An 18,304-nucleotide genomic window follows, 5' to 3' on the forward strand; every position below is an offset into this window, starting at 1 on the left:
GCCGCCTTCCCCTGGCCGCGGCCGTGCAGGGGAAGTGCCCGCGGGAGGCGGGGAGGCGGCCCGCGCGTGGGCGAGGCGGCGGGCGGCCCGCGGGGCCGGGGAGCGGCCGCCCTCGCTCCTGCTCGCAGCCACCGGCGGCACCCGGCAGCGCTGCTCGGCTTAGCCAGCCGGGCCCCCCTCGCCGCCGGGAGCGGCTCCGGCAGGGCTACGGAGCGGGGGCGATCGGCAGGGTGAGGGGCGGTCGTCTGAGCGCCGTGAATTTCGGTTGTTGGGGAACCTGAACGTGTGCGCTTGGAGCGGGTTCGAGCACGCACCTGAAAGGCTGAGAAGCGGGGGGCAGGTCTAACGACGGGGTGCCGCGCGGAAAGGAATGAAGTCACGCTTCCACGCGTGGTCGCGGCAAGCAGCGCCACGTCTAGCGGCACCTGGGTGTCATTCCAGCAATCGGCTTTCAGCTGTAGTGCTATGACATGCGCCTGGAGTCAAAGGGAGAACAATCGCCTTTTCTGGTTCGTGATTTTTTGGAGACTCGCAATTAAGCCCCGTCTGATAAAAGGTACCGCAAAGACTCTCTGTCGTGATCTGTGGCACATGTGAAAGTGAATGCAAATCCCACGGTGCACAAGGCTCATCCGAGTATCTGATAGGATGTGTTTTTGGATGAGGACAAAGTCTAACAGTTTCTACTTGGCAAGTCTTTCCCTCAGTTGGTGCACTCGTGTGCCTTGAGAGCCCTGAGAGGAAAAGCACAGGGTCGCAGAACCACAGGGGTTGAAAGGAACCCCTGGGATCACCAAGTCCAACCCCACTGCTAAGGCAGCTCCCTACAGCAGGCTACCAAGGTGGGTGCCCAGGCAGCTCTTGAATACCTCCAGAGAAGGAGACTCCACCACCTCTCAGCAGCCTGTTCCAGTGCTCTGTCACCCTCACAGTGAAGACCTCCCTCATGTTCTCACGGAACTTCCCATGTTTTGCATTGTGCCCCTTAGCCTGTCACTGCACCATTGAAAAGAGCCTGGCCCCATCCACAACAATTCTCACCCTTCGGGTATATTTATAAGCATTGATAAAATCCCTTCGCAGCCTTCTCCAGGCTGAACAGCCCCAGGGCTCTCAGCCTTTCCTCATAAAGGAGATGCTTCGGGTCTCATCATCGTTGTGGCTTCCACTGAACTCTTTAGAAGTTCCCCGTCTTGAACTGGGAAGCCCAGAAATGGACACAGCACTCTGGATGTGGCCTCACCAGGGCAGAGTAGAGGGAAACAATCACCTCCCTCCATCTGCTGGCCACGCTCTTTTTAATGCACCCTGATCTCCAGATGCACTCAGCATCAACCCAACCCCTTGAGCAGACAGAAAATGGTGGTATGTCCTCAGCCTTCCAGAGCATGTCAGCTGTATATGGAAGCCACTGTCTGGAGAACCCAGCAGGCTGCCAGCACAGAGCTTGGGGCACAGGTGCAGTGGCCTCCTAGAGAGCAGCTCTGCTCAGCAGGCAGATGTATCCTGCACCCATCTCAACAAGGAACAGGCCCAGAAGAACTGCTTCATAGCAGTCTGGTGCATGCTACTCCTTAGTACCTGTTAAAGGTTCTCAAGGTACCCACAAAGGAGCTGACAGCATGCACACCCACAGTAGCCTAGGTGACACCATTTCCTTTTTACTATGCTTGCTGAGGTTCAGACTCAGGAGCCAGCTGCCACTGCACAGGCAATGGGAAGTGTGCTTCCTCCCTTCTGGCACTTGCATAATTGCCAGCATTGCTTCACAAATCCCATAATCATCATTTTGCACTTGCACAATCTCAGCCAAATTAGTCTCCTCCATTCCTCCATCTCTCGCAGACAATGGGCGGCCAATCAGCTTGCACTAAATATTTAAAGCAAATGAAGACTCAGAGCTGGTAAACTAAAATGCTTGCTTGGATCTGCTCACCACATGGCATGGCTACAGGGAGTAGGAGTGGGATCTCGTAGAACTTTCTTGGAGCCCCCTGGCCAACACGTTTCTAGGAAACCACCCATAATGGGCAAGGACTGCAATGCTCAGGCTGTGTCACCCACCAAGTATTCTGAGAGGAAGAAATACAGCTAGGCTACCTTTTTATATTTTACAATACTATTTTACAATACTTACAGACTCGGAACAAAGTCTTGGTGAAAGTCAGTAAAAAGGGCAGTGCCATCTGAATGCCCTGTTTGCAGCATATTGTCTTTCAGACCACTCAGTTTCTCATTTTCAAACAGAGCTCCCCCTCACTGCTGTAAGCAGCAGAAGGTAATACCAGAACAGATGTAATGCAAGCCGGTATTTCAGTCTGAATGATTCATTGTCATCATCAATGGTGAGAACACTACTTCTGCAGTTTATGAATCAGATCATTACATATTGCTTGTCTTTCCAAGATTAGGTAATGCAGAGAATGTTTGTGTATATATAGATAGAGCTAATACAGAGGAAGCAAATTACATGTATCTAATGTGCCAAAAATGGATAGGGAATTCAATAGCTGCAGGTACAATTCTTTCTGAATGTCAGCATCTACTTCATTTCAGACATTTTTTTTCATCATTTACAAGAGCAGAGATACTCATTTTCTCTCAGTTTAAAATGTCCTAACTGCATTCTTGCTTCCTCCATAATGCTTTTCATAAATACAGTGATGGTCTCCACGCGAAAGGCACACGGTCTGTAAAATTAGAATAAAGCAGGGTAACACATTTGAGATCATCAGCTGTAATTATCCAGTTGTCCAAGCACACTTACCACTTACAGTACCCATGGCAGTCACTTTACTGAAATAGGACTGACTATCACAAACTAACAAAAAAAATGTATTCCACTTACTTCCTCCAAAAAACAAACAAAAAAACAACCAAAAAAACCACCCAAATTAGTATGCTCCATTATAGGGGAATCTCATGCACAGGTCTCTTCAGTTATCCGATTTTATCCTATTATGCTATTACAGCTTGTGATAGCATAGTTTTATAATATCGTGTAACATAAAAGAAAAGATGACATCATTAAATATTTAAATCATTTCTCCCCTCTTTTTTTTTTTCCTTATAAGTTTTTTTTCAGGAATTTTTAGATTTTCTGGTTGCCTCCTAATTATTGCCCAAACCATTCTGCTGCAAATCACAGGAGGTCCCCAACAGGGAGAACGATACTGCAAAAATCTAGTGCATAGATTGATACAGTTGATTTCCCTTCAGTTTGGGAATCATTAGTGGTGCTTTTCTCTCACTTTCTTCCATGAAAAGGTATTTATGAGATGCTCTACTCCACAGATTTATTTGTAGCTTCCAACTGTGACATTTAAATGACTGAAATGCACTGTCCATCTAGCAGAAGCAGTGAAGATCATAGGTCTCCTGTCAAGGGGAGTGCCTGCCTCTTGACTAAAATCAAGGACAACTCCACAGCAACACTAATGAATCAGTTCCTTTGAAGAAAGAAAGATAAAAGTGACTTTAAGGGGAATATTACATCACTCTAAGTAACTTTCCTAGGCAAGAGTTTTAGACAACATGGATGCTTTGGACACAGTGTGAAAAGCAATGAGCAAGAGGTTGAGGTGCCTCTTCAGACTCTCTTTTCACCCTCTGAAAGGAAGAACTTCACTGGTTTCCAGTGACATTTGTGATACCTTTTTAAGTGCCTCCTATACCATTCCTGGTGTCACAGAGGTCACTTGTCTCTCTACACTCCTACCTCAACAGCATGTAGGGACCATGCTTCACTGAGCTCTGCAACTGTGATACTGCCAAGACTTAGGCAGAGCAGTGAGTGCTTTATCTTACCTGATGCGTCCAACTGCGTCTCCTCTTCCTCTCATTGCATCCCTAGCACATGAGCTGGGGCAGCCACTCAGTCTCCATATTATTGCACCCAATCTCACTTCCAGGTGAGCACTCCTTTTGTTGTGTTTGCATTCAGTCAGTTGTTAGGATGGTTTTCATTGCCTTAGGTATCTCAAAATACCTGGTTTCTACTGTTTAGGGTTGAGTTCTTTTGGTACTATATTCAGGGAAGGAGCCTGAACAGAATAAATCACTACGGAGTTACTTAGAGTTGAGCTGAGTGTCTAAAGGAAGCAGTTCTCTTCCTCACACCAACTTGGTGACAATTACCTGCAGTTCACCAAACATTTTGTTGGAAATAAAATCTGTTTCACAGTGGAGATTATTGTACAGCTACAGTTACCAGCATTGCCAGGCATAGAACAGAGGATTAAGCAAGCAAGGCCTTCCTCTAAACATTTAACATCTTTTCAGGCTACCTATATGACTTCATACACCACTATAGTACCAGAACATCCCTTTCATCATTGCAAAGAGATGTACACATCTGTCTCATTCTATTACTTGAGACTGTGTAGTCCAGCATGGCTCCTACATACCACGGCATACCAAACAGGAGAGTGAATGGAGATTCTGAACTTTGGCTGCATGCTTGAGACCCAAAGAGACATTCTTGTTCCATGAGTGGGACATGATTTACAAAGGGAATACTGACTCCTTCATAACACCACGTATTTTGAAATTAAACTAATCCCCTTAAATTCTAGTGCTGGAAGGTCAAAAATGAGCGACTTTTATACACTAGAGATAACCGTCCATTTCTATTGGCCTTACTGGAAACTGAGGGAATCACATAATGGATCCACAGGATAACATTTCCCTCTGTGTACTTTTTACTGTACAGTAGATTTCAGAGGGCACCAGGATTGCTGCTGCACTGTGTGTGCTGCTCACACCTGTGATTATCACAGATGTGCCTCTTGGAGGGTAAAATGCAAGCTTTAGCATCATTTTAGCTAAATTAAAACAACCTTTGGGGAGTCAGAAATGCCACAGGCTATAACCCTTCAAGCAAACTCAATTGGGCCTGGACCTATAATGTGGCTCTGGTACTGGCAGGCATGATCTGGCTGTGTCCACAACACTGGCATCTCAGACCCTGCAGATAGAGGTCCTTTCTCAAAGCTGATTTCTGAGCAGTGCTGAAGAATTTTCTGGGACATTCCTGGTGTTATTCCTCCAAAAACTGCTCTCAGGAATGTTTCTGGGGGTCCCAGTGATGACAGCTGAGTCTTAGCACTCAGGAATATTTCCAGTTTCCTAGGACAGATGTCTTCACTGTGATTGCAAGGCCTTTGTGTTCTCAATTTTTACTGGGATGCATTAATTCCAATGCAAATTCTATTTCTTGGATCTTGTCAGCATTTGTGATGGATTAATTCTGATATTTCCTTTACTACAAAAAAACACTGACCAACAAACAAATAAACCTTCCAACTCTAAACACGCAGACTTGGAAAATATCTTTTAAATTCCTTTATTACAAAGGGCTCTGTGCCTAATGTGTATCTCTGGGTTTCTTCTCGCCTCTGATGAACTTGAGATTTGGGTCTGAACTTCCAATAAGGTCTGAACTTCTTTCATCAGCTTCTTTGAAAAGAAAATGTACATAAAAAAATAAATATGTATATAAGCATATTTTATCCCATGCCACTTACCAGTGAAATGGCTTGTAAAGCCAGGCATCATGTGAAAGTAAAGAACAGTGGTGGATGAGATACTGAGAAATGAGATGAATGGCAAAGAAGGGGAAAACTGAATGGAAAGGGAGGGAACATTGAGGTTCCCCTGCTCAGTCCTGCCCTGGGACTGCAGTTCTCTTCCACAACTTGTCATGTAAATTGGCACATGGAGAGTGTTGAAAGGAATTCAAAAACAGACCCAAGGACAGAAAACCAGAACTGGGGGAATCTAACATATGCAATATATAAGCTCCTCGCTGTGAAGCCTGCCTGCAACTCCAGAGGATCAGAGAGAAAAGAGAAACTTTTTAAAGCATTGATAGCTTCTAAGACGCTAATGGTTTAATAAAATTGAAGAGAAGAGCCTGCTGGAAGCTTTCTCAGGAAGGGTTATGTTTATCCTGATAGGAGATGGAGGGGAGGTAGGAGACACGCGTTATGTAGTTCTTTGGTATTTATTCAATGGTTCTTTGGTGTAATAAACATGAAACCATAATTTCTGATCATACTGTCAGTACTTTCACCTTCCATATTTTTCAGTAAGTGGTAATAACACCTATTCCAGTATCACAACAGAGAGAGTAGGGGTTGACAATCACAGTGTTAGTTCCCTTTATTTCATCTCAGTAGTGCCATGGTTGCACCCAATGAATTTCTGAGGTCTACAAGAAATATGCCTCTGTTAGAAACATTACTTTGCAGCAAATATTTAATATTTTATGGTTAAGATTGCTCACTTGCTTTCATAAAGTCAAGTTCAGCATAATTCAAGCCTCCGAGAAACCATGAAATACAGAACAAATCGCCAATCTTTATAGCAGTGCCTCAATGTACCTGTAATGGAAATAATTCACCACTACAGTGAGTGCCTTTCAGAGAACACTGTATATGACTACTACTGCACAGGCAGACCTTCTACTTGGAAAAGTGTGCTGTATTTACAGTGACACTTCCTCTACATGCATACAGTGACACTTCCTCTGACCCAATTTCCTAAAACCAATTCCATAGTAATTATATTTTCTCTTTCCTGCTAGGCACCGTGTGACAACAGTTGGTCACATACATATTATTAAACCCGTGTTTATTTTCCCTACTTTACTTTGTCCAAGTGCTAGTGGCTGAAACATCCCCGTGTCCCAGCGCTGACTCAGTGTATGCAGCTCATCAGTGGGAAGAGGCATATGGTTATCACGAGGTGCATATAGACATTGTTCTTCTGTTCCCATCCACAGAAGTGATGAGCAGTGTGGGACTGAGGATCCATCTGTGAGGCATGGCCTAACATATTTCCTGCTATCACAGTTTAACTAGTCTGCTACTGTTTGATACAGTAGTACTCAACTGAGTAAATATTGCCACTTCCCGTCTGAAGAAGGAAAAGTAAAATAAAGGTTGCCTGAATGTTGACCTAAGCTCTGTATTACCTGGTTTTCAATAGTCTGAATTTTGCTGAAGGTTATATTTTGTAAGGGCTCTAGCTACTGCCAGTATGTCCTCACCGTGCATTAATTACAGATTTGCAGCAATCACTAAGAAGGGAAGATGCTTTAAGGACCAGAATTTAATTTTTTCCTTGATCCTCAAAATGTGGCTTGCATGGGTGTCTTTGCAATTTCTTGGTCCATAATTCAGGATGAGAAAGAAAAGCAGAAACTGCTGGAGTCCTGAGGCTTCTAGTGAAAACCAATGCATGAGGTATGATGGGTGTGGGGTTTTTTGGTGTGTAAGTCTGGCTAGTCGGTTTTTAACATTTTCTTGCTATCTCTTTTGTATCAGGAGAAGTTCACTGCTGTTTTATTATTTTCTTTATCGCTGTTATGGGTTCTATTTCCATTGGTGGTTAGAAAACTCTGAGGTAAGGATAAGCAGGCTTCTTTAGCAGGTATATAGAAAGAGAGTAGCTTGCTTTTAAAAAAGGCTCAAACTCAGTGCCAGTTTTTAACAGAGTCCCGCTCCTATTTACCCCACTCAGAAAAAAAAAAAAAAAAAGGGTAATTCTCCCAAAATGTGAGGGCTGCTCCAAAAGTAATGCTTCCTATTTTATTATGTTGCCTCACAGTATCAGAGGAGGATGTTGGTAGTATGGCAATAGAGGTTGAATATTAGGTTACACTTTGTTGCTGTGTGACAGATGGCAGCAGAGGGGCAATGTGACAGAATGGTGTCTGACATGAAGTGCATATGGAAAAAAGGTATAGAACTGAGTTCCTTCATGCAGAAAAAATGGCCCCCACTGATGTTCATCTACATTTGCTGGATGTTTATGGAGACCAAACAGTGGATGTGAGCACAGTGAGGCAGTGGGTGGTGCGTTTCAGCAGTGGCCTCGATGACGGTGGGTCACCTCCACTGGCGCAGACTATTATGAGTGCAGCATACAGGCTTGTATTCATTGCTGGTGAAAATGCGTATGTAATGGTGGTGACTCAATTGAAAAATTGTGTTCTGTAGCTGAGAATTTGCTCTATCAAATAGAGCTATTTTGTTCTTTGTACCTGTGGTAGTTTGCATGGAAATAAATATGTGGCATTACTTTTGGAGCAACCCACATACATACCACAGCTGTCACTCAAGGTGGTTGTAGCCTTCTTAACCTTCCATTTCTATCACCTGATAATCTCTCCCAGGATGTCTGAAAAATGAGGGCAGTGAACGGTAATGAGGGCAAAGAAAAAAATGTCCTCAAGATCAATTCAAGCATTTCAAGTGAAATTTTTAAAAAACATTACAAATAAATGTTGTCCATTGGAAAACCATTATTATCATGCCAAGTTAGGAGTGACAAAATTCCTCAGCAGTTCATGTATTCATGAATATGCAGGAGTGCTTTGCTACCAGGTTCACTTCTCCTTCCACCCATTAAATCATCACCAGAAGGTGACAGTTGATGCTGGGCATTTAGAAGAGAGATAAAATGGATGTAGATTAAACCTTACAGTAATAGTTTGAGAAAAAAAACAGTGGTAGCGTGAGTCAACCGAGCTGCATCAGCTTCAGTGGTGTCTGAGTTTGGACAGTGAAGGAATCCAAACAAAGCAGGTATTGCCTCAGAAATAAACCTTGCATGGCCTTTGTACTATTGAGCAGTGCAAGAGAGGCATAAAAGGATTTCAGGCACCACTCCAACACCCCCCAAGGAAGCTGTCTGTGGCAACCTGTGATTAAGTGTGATTGGAACCAGGCAAAAATAGATTTCTTTTAAAATCAGCAGATTCTTAAATGAAACCACGTGTCTTTACAAATGTTCCGATTTGTGCTCCATTCCTCTCCCAAAAATAAGTAACACAATCATTCATTTGCAATAATAACTGCCCCCTCCCTCGCCCCCCCCCCCTCCAAAAAAAAGGTGGGATTAATGGTTGTAAGTCTTTTGAATTTCAAGCTTGATGAGTTGTTTTAGATTTGTCTGCTGGCTCCAGGCAAATCTCAGTTCCCTTACCGATTGTCCTGCTTCATGCAATCTGAAAAAAACAGTAGAAAAATCTATTTAATGTTTTCAGACAGAGGAACTGTACTGTGTGTGCTGTCCTTTAGCTGGAAAAGATACAGAAGTTGCTACTTCCTTCTGTGTGGATCTCTAGTGTCTTACTGACCATGAGAAACCCAGAGAGATGGACAGGAACTTCAGGAAGTAAGAATTTGCAGAAATAACAGTCAATACAGTAAAGACATTAGAGAAGAGGAAAATAGGCCACCCAACATCTAAAATAGCAACACTGCCAAATTATGAATGACCTTAGAGAGTACTCCAAAATCATGGATAACTTAATTTCTTTCGTATCAATAGAACTGCTTATGGCATAGTTATGTGGAAGTCAGTTTTGTGAGCCTATGAGCAATGATGTTACATTAACTGAAGGATGTGAAAATTATTGGTACTGGCAATAATGTGCTTCTTTTGTAGCCACAGTGAATCCGTCGTGTTTGCCACATTGTGCATTCTTTAGTTGGTGATCTATAGTAGCAAAAATCCCTTCGATCTCATGTACAAATATGTACTTGCCTCCCACATAAATCCCAGGCTAGGGTATGATCCACACATACTTTCAAAAGAGGTCAGAAAAGAGTTAAGTGCAAGAGGCACTAAAGGAACCAGAAAAGGCAGTGCTAGTGCTAATGACAGCTTTTATGTAAGCGCCCTGCCACCTGTCTGACTGCCTGCAGGATGCCATCCTTTGTGCTCTGCTAGGGTATGCTTAGAACATTTTAATGGGATGTGGTCTTGTTTTTAAAGAGCCACCATTACTGAGAAAACTTTGTTCAAAAAATTGAAACTGTGCTAGAGAATATCAGTGCAAATTGAACAAAGCATTTCCAAACCTGACTCTGTCTGTATGTCCCATTTTACTTTGATTCCTTTTTTTTTTTTTCCCCCTCCTGATCGTGAAGAAAAAGTAGAAAGAGGAACTGTAAAGCTTCAATCACTAGTAGAATTCTAAGCAGATCTGAGGATGGAATCTGGGGGTTCAAATTTCAGTTTGGGGTTTGCAGCAAGGACAGCCTGAAGACAGGAAGGCTTGAAAAAAACTGGCTTAATGCACACATGAAGGTCTGAGCAGGATATTTCCTATAAGTCTTCCTTCCCCACCCCTAGGCTAGTACCAAATTACATATATTGCTTCAGATTTTCAACGTTTCCCAATCTGGATTAATTTACATTTGGAGAGAGGGTGTGAATTAAACTGTTATGAAAGGCTTAGACGCAGTGCCAGCTTGTTACTATGCTTTTTCAAACATTAAATGCTTTTTCTGTTAAGGAAGCCCTCAGAATTTCTTGCATCTGGAAATCTCTCTTGTTGCACAGCTGATTTATAAATGTAAAAGGAGACATACACAAACAAATGCATTTGTAATAATACAAACAACTCCTTTTGAATTCGCTGTAGTTGGAGGCCCTATTGTATTATGGTCTATAGTAACGTGTTCCCTTCTTCATGGAGATTTTAATCTGAATAAAAGATAGCTGCTGCAGGGATGCAGGAATCAAGAGAAAAGTTAGAAGCAACATAGAAGAACAGAGCACAGAAGGGCACACACCAAACTGTACAACCAATGCAGTGAGTACTTGCAGCTTGCAGCCTGAATTGCACTCACAGTCCAGAGCAAGAAGATGGGCTTGACACCATTTCTTAATTCATTAGATACTGACTTCAGCTTGCATGCTTCATTTCTCATGCCACAGACAGTATACATAGCTATGAATATGAAACTCCTCCTGGTTTTCTGCTGTCATTTTCTCCTGAATTCTCTTGTGTACTAAATGCCTGCATACACACAATTCCATTTTCTACCAAGGGGTGTGATTTAATTCCTGTGCTCTGTTTCTTGCAAACACATTTATACTATGTGTTCTAATTAAAATAGTAAAACATTGGATAAGGCTTTATTAGAGTCAAATTGGATGCTCTCATTCTTGCTGCAGTTGATACCTGTATGAGAACTGTGCTAGTCACTAAGGATTTTGCTAGCAAATTGTATTCAAGGCCTGTTCAACTCCTCCCTTGGTAGCATTCACAGAAACCTCTCCTTTACATATTAATTTAATCAATTAGCCCCTTCCAATTTCTATAGGCTCTGTAACAATTACTCTAGGATCCCAAATTTCTCAGCGATTAGTTTCCATCCTGAACTATTACCACCCAAAATATCCTCCAGGCACTTTAGTATGTTCACCTACTTGTGACTTATCGTCTGCCCTAACACTCAGCTCACTACCACCTGTGTAAGCATCTTCCTTCCAAGTAGAGAACATGGGAAGGAGCTTAGAGCTGAGCTCCTTTAATTTGTCTTCACTGGGGCCACAGAAGCAGAAGGGACTCAGAGCTTTCAGAAGAGATTGTGGTGACTTTCTTTCCTTCTTTGTTCACCATTTGAATTTAGAAGAGCCTTAGAGATTCTATATTCCCTTTTACAGGCCTTCTTCAATCCACGGGCAGTAAGTCATTGATTGTGGTATGGTTACAGACCACAGCTCGTCTCTCACATCACCAATACTAACGTCAGAGACAGTCTAAATGCTGGCAGCAAAAATTGTCATCAGCTCAACAGCTCAGTTACTTTTCTCCCTAACTCCTTGCTGAGTAAGGAGACAGTAAATGTGTGCATTAGCATATCATTCTTCAAATGTGACTGCTAGTTGTATGGTGCCTAATATATGAGATAAATGTGAACTCAAATGTAAAGAAATGATCAGGCAGCATGTATTAAATAAACAGAAAACAACTGCTTAAACACAGTGCATCCTACTGTTGTGAAGCTCATAGCCATCAGCAAAAGTTGTGTAAGAAAAAAATGCATAAGCAGGCTTAATAAGATTGGAAAGATTTGCCTAGGGTGGTTCCATCCATGGCTATTAAATATGCTGGTCCAAATGCATATTCCAGCTCAGGAAACCACTAAACTTTGCCATGAAGTTCTAGCAGAAGAAACACTCTGCAGAGCAGTGTCTGCAAAGTGGTAGAAAATAGTGATGTCCTTCTGTATCTTGACATCACCTGCAGCAGATCTGGCTGTTCTTGTCATTGTAAAATAACTGGAAAGAAAAAAATAAAAGAAAAACAAAAACTACTCTATACAGTGATATTCACCTTGGAAGCCACGTTGCAGCCCAGGTGAAAATCATGCAGCCACAGATTGGACTAAGAGTCTCAGATTACAGTGTTCAGTCCTGCTCAGATCAGCAAGCTCTCCAGAAGCAGTGTGGTTAAATCCACCACTCCTAGCATTTCTACCAGAGAGGCTGCTCTGAAGCTTTCTACAGAGAAAGGATTTAATTAACCAAAATCTCCAAATGTGATTTTCAATATAATAAACTGCCAGAATGTATGTTTTGTGATTCATGATGCTCGTTTGTGTAGACAGCTTTCAAGACAATCTCTAAGTACCAAAAAAGCTCAGGCACTAGAGGAGGAGATGCTATACTGAGCAGGTTTGAATGTCATAAATATACTGTTGTGGGTTAGTAATTGTATCACAGTTGACAGATGCTGCAGCAATCATGTGACTAGAACATGACCTCATATTTCTGCTTTCTCTTCTCCTCCCCCAGTAGTGAGGGCAGTGCTATCAGCCCTTAAATAAGCAAAAAGCCTGCATGGAAAGCTAGTCAGTGAGTTACTTAAAGGAGAAACCTGAATTTGGACACACAGATATACTTTGTATGAACTATTAAGTAACTTCTCAACAGTGGCAGTTATGCAAAACTTTTTTTTTTTTTCTCTTTTTTCTTTTTCCACTTGGGAAGTGCACTACATTTGCTATTAGGGTAAAAATATTGAATCACAAATCACATGGGCTTAGATCATCCCTTCCCAATGAAAAAGCTGCAGGAGGGGCCTTAGAGGGAAGAAAATGCCTGAATGATCTGTTCACAGGATTACTATGCAGACAATCGGGCTGCTGCAAGCTCTGATGTCCTCCAGGGATACGTGGGAGGATACTGCAGCACGGAGGGGGCTGTCTCTGCCATGCCTCTTCCCCAGCAGCCACTCTGGATGCTCTGTCAGGGTGATTTTGCAGGAGGCATGGCAGAGCTGCTTCTTTCACCAGAGTCCCAGGAACTGGGGATTCCCAAGAAGGATGGAACAGCTTCGAATGGCACCTCATTTTCTGGGGATTTTACAGGGGTACTGAGTATCCGCATAAGCCTGCTTGCTCTCTCCTCTCCCTCTCTTTCTTTTCTTTTTTCTTTTCTTTTTTTTCTTTTTTTTTCTTTTTTCTCTTTTCTTTTCTTTTCTTTTCTTTTCTTTTCTTTTCTTTTCTTTTCTTTTCTTTTCTTTTCTTTTCTTTTCTTTTCTTTTCTTTTCTTTTCTTTTCTTTTCTTTTCTTTTTTTCTTTTCTTTTCTTCCTAGATTTTGGATCATACAAATCCCTAAAGGGTTCTGTGAGAAGAAACAAGATGATGCTTTCTTGAGAGATGAACACCACCTCAGCATGACGGGGATCCCACCTTGGAAATTTCCAAAGATGCAATCTGCCCTGTGGGGACGATTTTCTGTCAAACTGTTACACAGGGATCAAAGCTGAGGCTAGGTGAGGGTTAGAGGTTCTGAATTAAAATCCCAGCTTTGCACTGACCTCCTGGCCTCTTATGCCATGCATGAAATGACAGTAGCAATTACTTGCTCAGTGATCCTAACAGAAAGCGTTCTAAAAGTGCCAAGATTTTTGTATTTTTTTGAGTTTTCTCACTAATATACCTTCAATTTACAACCATTCCTAGAACACAGACCAGAAATTTTTCATAACAGCCTCAGTGCTATTAAATAGATGAAAAAAAAATTTATTTCATACAGTTACTCTTATCTAATCCATCTCTCCTTTTCACTCTACTGCTTATTTCCTCTTGGGATCCAAACATGTCACAGGTATTCTAATGTAACAATTGCTGTGGTGATGCTTTGGATCAGAAGGATCCTAGTTAGTCTTCTTTATGTTGATAACACATTGGAAAGGGATGGGATTTATCTCTTTAGATAAGCAGGGTTTCAGTCATGTTTTGGTTTCAGATCCAGGATAGCTTTTCCTGGGGAACCTGCACTCCATGGCCATGGCGCTGCCTCCTCGCCCAAGCTTTCATGAGGTGCTTTCAGCCAGCATTTTCCCTCAGAAAGCCTTTCCATGGCAGAGAGAAACTCTACCGGTGTTAAAAACGAGCACACTCATCAATGCCGTAGGAAGGGAGCATCCCCGGCTTCTTTGCCCGCGATCCCCCCTGGCGCAGCCGCCATCTCGGGTGCCGCGTCCCGGGCACGGCGCCATCTTGTGGTGCCTGCGGGCTGGCGCAGGCAGGCTGGCCGTTGCGCCGGGCAGTGCGGGGGGGGGCCGGTTGTTGGGGACATTGCTCTTGCTGCTATGGAGAGAAGAGAAAGCACTGTGAAGGAACAACCGCTTCAGAACCCCGTGAAGCCTCTCTGGGATGTGCCTGTGTGAGAGCTGCAGCTGTAGGGACGGTTACCACCTCTATATTGGCATCACCCCAAGCCCCAGCTCCTCCTCAGCACGTTGTGAAGTGCTTTCCCAGCGCAAACCACCCAGCAACACAGGACTGCCTTACACTCGTTGCTGAACAGGTAAAATAGTGTGGTGTTGAATAAGTATTTGCCCTGTTTAGGATGAGCCTACATCTAACTCCATCTACGTGTAGACGACTGATAATATATTTTCCACATTTCACCAAGAATTAAAATCCTCGGTCACCTCTTTTCACTTGTAGCCTGGCTTGTGATAATGTGTTTTCTTGTGAACACCAAGCTGCAAGTGAGTAACTGTGAAAAGAATCTGTTGACCCTCTCCATTGTTCCTAAAATGATGGTGATGGTGGTGTGAGTCTGAGGGCGGTGGGGAAAACTGACTCACCCCTAGTTCTGAACTGGCCTCCCCTGCTGCAGGGCAGCATCAGCAGGAACCAGGCACAGAGCAGCTCAGGTAAGCACTGCGAGGAAAGCTTCTGAAAGCTTACATACCTCCCAAGGCTGGAACCCAATGACATTTATAACAATGTGGCAAGAGTCAGTTTCAGCTTTGTCATGCATCTTCCATTAGGGAGTCTCTCTTCAGGTGTCTTCTCACCAAAGCCTTATAAAAAGTGTTATTTAGGCCTCAAGTATCTCATATGATTGGATGAAACATTTTCGGAGGTGCACTCTGTATTCACAGTGTTATGAATATGGATCAAAATATCTACACTTCAGCAGATATATAATGTATATTTTGATGCCTATAATCATCTGAAAATCTACTTCTTGGTGTTTGGCTTGCTTTTTCTTACTTCTATTAGTGCTGGCAAATGAAGTGGTTATCAAATAATTACTGTTATTTATTAGAAAGTGCTAGGGTGAAAGCATCAAACAGTCTAATGCATATTCTGCTGTGTTCACTTATTTGATGAGACAAAGAAGTACAAGACCTCTATGTGAGCCCCACTTAAGCCGTGGACCTTCAGGAGTGACAAAAGCGCACTTTCGTAAGTTTCCACTAAAGCCACATGCCTTGAGTATATAGGCCAATCATATTTTTACGCCTTACACACTAGACCCTCCCTGGCCAGAGTAGGAAGGGAAACTTATTACAGAAGGGCCTCAGGATATGCCCCCTTGTATGTGGTAAGCATTGCTGTAAATGAAGTTTTATTTGTGGTGTAGGTTAGATGACAGTACCCCTGGCAATTTGTCTAGGGCTTTAAAATTTTCTCTTTTGACTTGCACTGGGAATTAAATTAAGCAGCTGAACTTTGCTTTTCTACTCACAATCTGTCTAATCAAAGCAGGAGATCCTCCTGAATACCTAAATGACCAACTTGCTGGAAGGAGTCCCTGATAGATTTCTCTTTTAAATTTAGCACAGCCCAGAATAGTAACTCTTACATAATATATACACAGCAAATATGGGAGTTGCTATAATTTCAGTGATAGACTGCAGATTTTCTGCCTTGCAGAGTAACCAAAGCAGACAATGTTGCAGTCATTCCTCATTTAAAAATCTTGAGCAAATAAGATTGTTCTTATGAAGCAAAGGATAGTGTTTCCTTTAGGTATCAGAATATTGACAACCAAGTGGACAGTAACACATCCCTTGTTGTGTGTCCATGAGTGTTACTGTGGCCTCTGTTTACTTCAAAACCTACAGGTTCACTGGTCCACCAGTTTCTGAGGAAAAAGGGCAGGAAGCAGGAATTTGCACTCTGTTGGTGACAGTACTAAAGGAAGTGTAGTGCTTAGATAAATATGATCCCTGCTTATTCACAGCTAATTATGTCTGGAGTATATACTCTTCCATGCAGTCTGTGCCTCAGGTAGGAGATCCTAAACAAGAAAAGAACAGGAATTGGACCTTTCTGGCATAGCGTGTTTGACAGATATCTGGCAAGAAGGAATGAAATAGACATTCAACCTATTTTCACCCTCTCCTGCTTTCTACTTTCCACAGCTTGATACTTCTCATAACAGTGAACCCCAGAGCAACTGCAGAGTCTGTACTTCATATGGATTCATTTCAGTCTGATACCTGTTGTGTTTCAAGGAGTGAATCCATGAAATACTGCATTCTCTGAGTGATCTGTCTCTGTTAAGCTGACAACTCTTGGGGACCATAGCTTACCAAGCTGGGTAGGATTTACGTGCTTCAGTAGGCAGGACACCAGGGTACACTGGCCTCCCAGAGTTGCTCAAGTGAGGAAGCAGCAACGACCTTCACGGTGCTTAGTCAGATGGTAGTCGTCATGAAGATTCTTGGACATAATTTGTATTTCACTGGAACCCACAGACAAAATGTCCTAGAACTGCTGGCACCTTGCATATAGAGTGCAGGCTGGATGAATATTTGGCCCCATGTCACATGATGAGATTAATTTACACAGTGGAATTTGCTTATCTAGGAAACCTGGATAGAAACAGGAACATGTCAACTAAGCAGTTACCTCCATACTCAGAAGCTGAGATGAATCATACTGACCTATGGTCCTTGCCATTTCCCAAATCCTTAAAAAAAGAATAAATCTACCAGAGAAAGCACTAAGGAGTTAGGCATGTCAACCTCAATTTTGCAGAGTCATCTTTGTAATTTTTGATCTGATAAGAAGTATCCCTTCTGCTGATTTGATAGGGTGCCCTTTCTTAGATAGGTGTAAATGAGGATACAGACAAAGCAACGTAACCAAAAGCAGCTCATTATATAGAAGAAATGTGTCAGTTTCATTAGAATGTTGTTGATGCACTTACTCAACTTCATGTTCGCTTAAACTTTGCTTATGCTTGTGGTCCCCTCCAGAAACACAGAGTATGCACATATATGTATATCTGCACTGGTTGATATAATTGATGTGATGCTGTATTTTTAGCTAAATCATTTAACTCTTTAATGAATATTTCGGTGTGGCATTTTACTATCCCTCAGACCTGCAGCAGTGCTCTGATCCTGCTATCTTGCCTCTGTTAGTCCATGACTGTTTTCTCTGATACAAAAAGTTGGGGACTGAACATGTGCAGAGCCTTCTTTCCTATCTGGTTTCCTACAGACTCTGGGTGTTCTTGATCCAGAGGGCAGTGCTAAGTGAAAAGGTGGCTTGAATGCCAGGCATTGCTATTCATAGCCACGAGTGCACTCTTTCTGCTCCTACAGTACGAGGAGTCATAGACCATCTAGGTCTATCAGATTCTGTGTCTGTATTCAGTCTCATGATAGCTGGTCAGAATAAAATTTGCCAAAGGGGTATAAATAAATAAAATAAATAGAGGAACCTGCCATTGTGTTGTCAATAGACTGGCAGTAAACTTCATGGTGAGGTGGGGAAGAAGACTTCAAAAAATTGAACTTGAAGGCTGCAGCCTTTCTTGGGGGTCTGAAAGTCTTGTTAGATTTCAGGCTATAGCTGCATGGTTTTGACAGTGAAGGGCAGCAAGCTACTGGGTGTACTGGATTCTCTGTTGTTTGTACCCTATGTCAAGAGCAGATGCCTTCCTTGAAGTTGAACTACATTTCAAAGGAGAACTCTGGGCTTTAAATAGGAATTCCTTTGTTGTTTTATTTGGTCAGTCCCATGGAGTTAGTTGTACTAGAGTATCATAATTAATACAGTTGAAACTAAACAGTTTGAGGCAATTTGCTAATAAAAATGAACAATTTTGACCTTAGTGGGGTTTAGTCTGCATTGTAGGCGTAAGCAGCCACTGTGAAGCAGTGGGTGTGCAGTAGTTTGCTGTACATCTGATGGTGTGCAGGCTTCAGCAACAATTCCAGCCTTCCTGCAGTCTGGG

The 18,304-nt window shown here is 42.6% G+C and overlaps 1 protein-coding gene across 3 annotated transcripts in view; it reads left to right on the top strand.

Annotated features, from left to right (window-relative positions):
• Positions 1 to 14,380: 14,380 nt before the first annotated feature.
• The window catches only part of TMEM247 (transmembrane protein 247), a 36,429-nt gene continuing 32,505 nt past the window's right edge, over positions 14,381 to 18,304 (top strand). For all 3 annotated transcript variants that reach the window (XM_048935858.1, XM_048935862.1, XM_048935859.1), the window contains exon 1: positions 14,381 to 14,623. The gene's annotated coding sequence lies outside the window, so the exon portion shown is untranslated. The remainder of the gene's footprint in view (positions 14,624 to 18,304) is intronic.

The sequence above is a fragment of the Lagopus muta genome, chromosome 2 (genome assembly GCF_023343835.1).
Source record: "Lagopus muta isolate bLagMut1 chromosome 2, bLagMut1 primary, whole genome shotgun sequence".
Classification (NCBI taxonomy): domain Eukaryota; kingdom Metazoa; phylum Chordata; class Aves; order Galliformes; family Phasianidae; genus Lagopus; species Lagopus muta.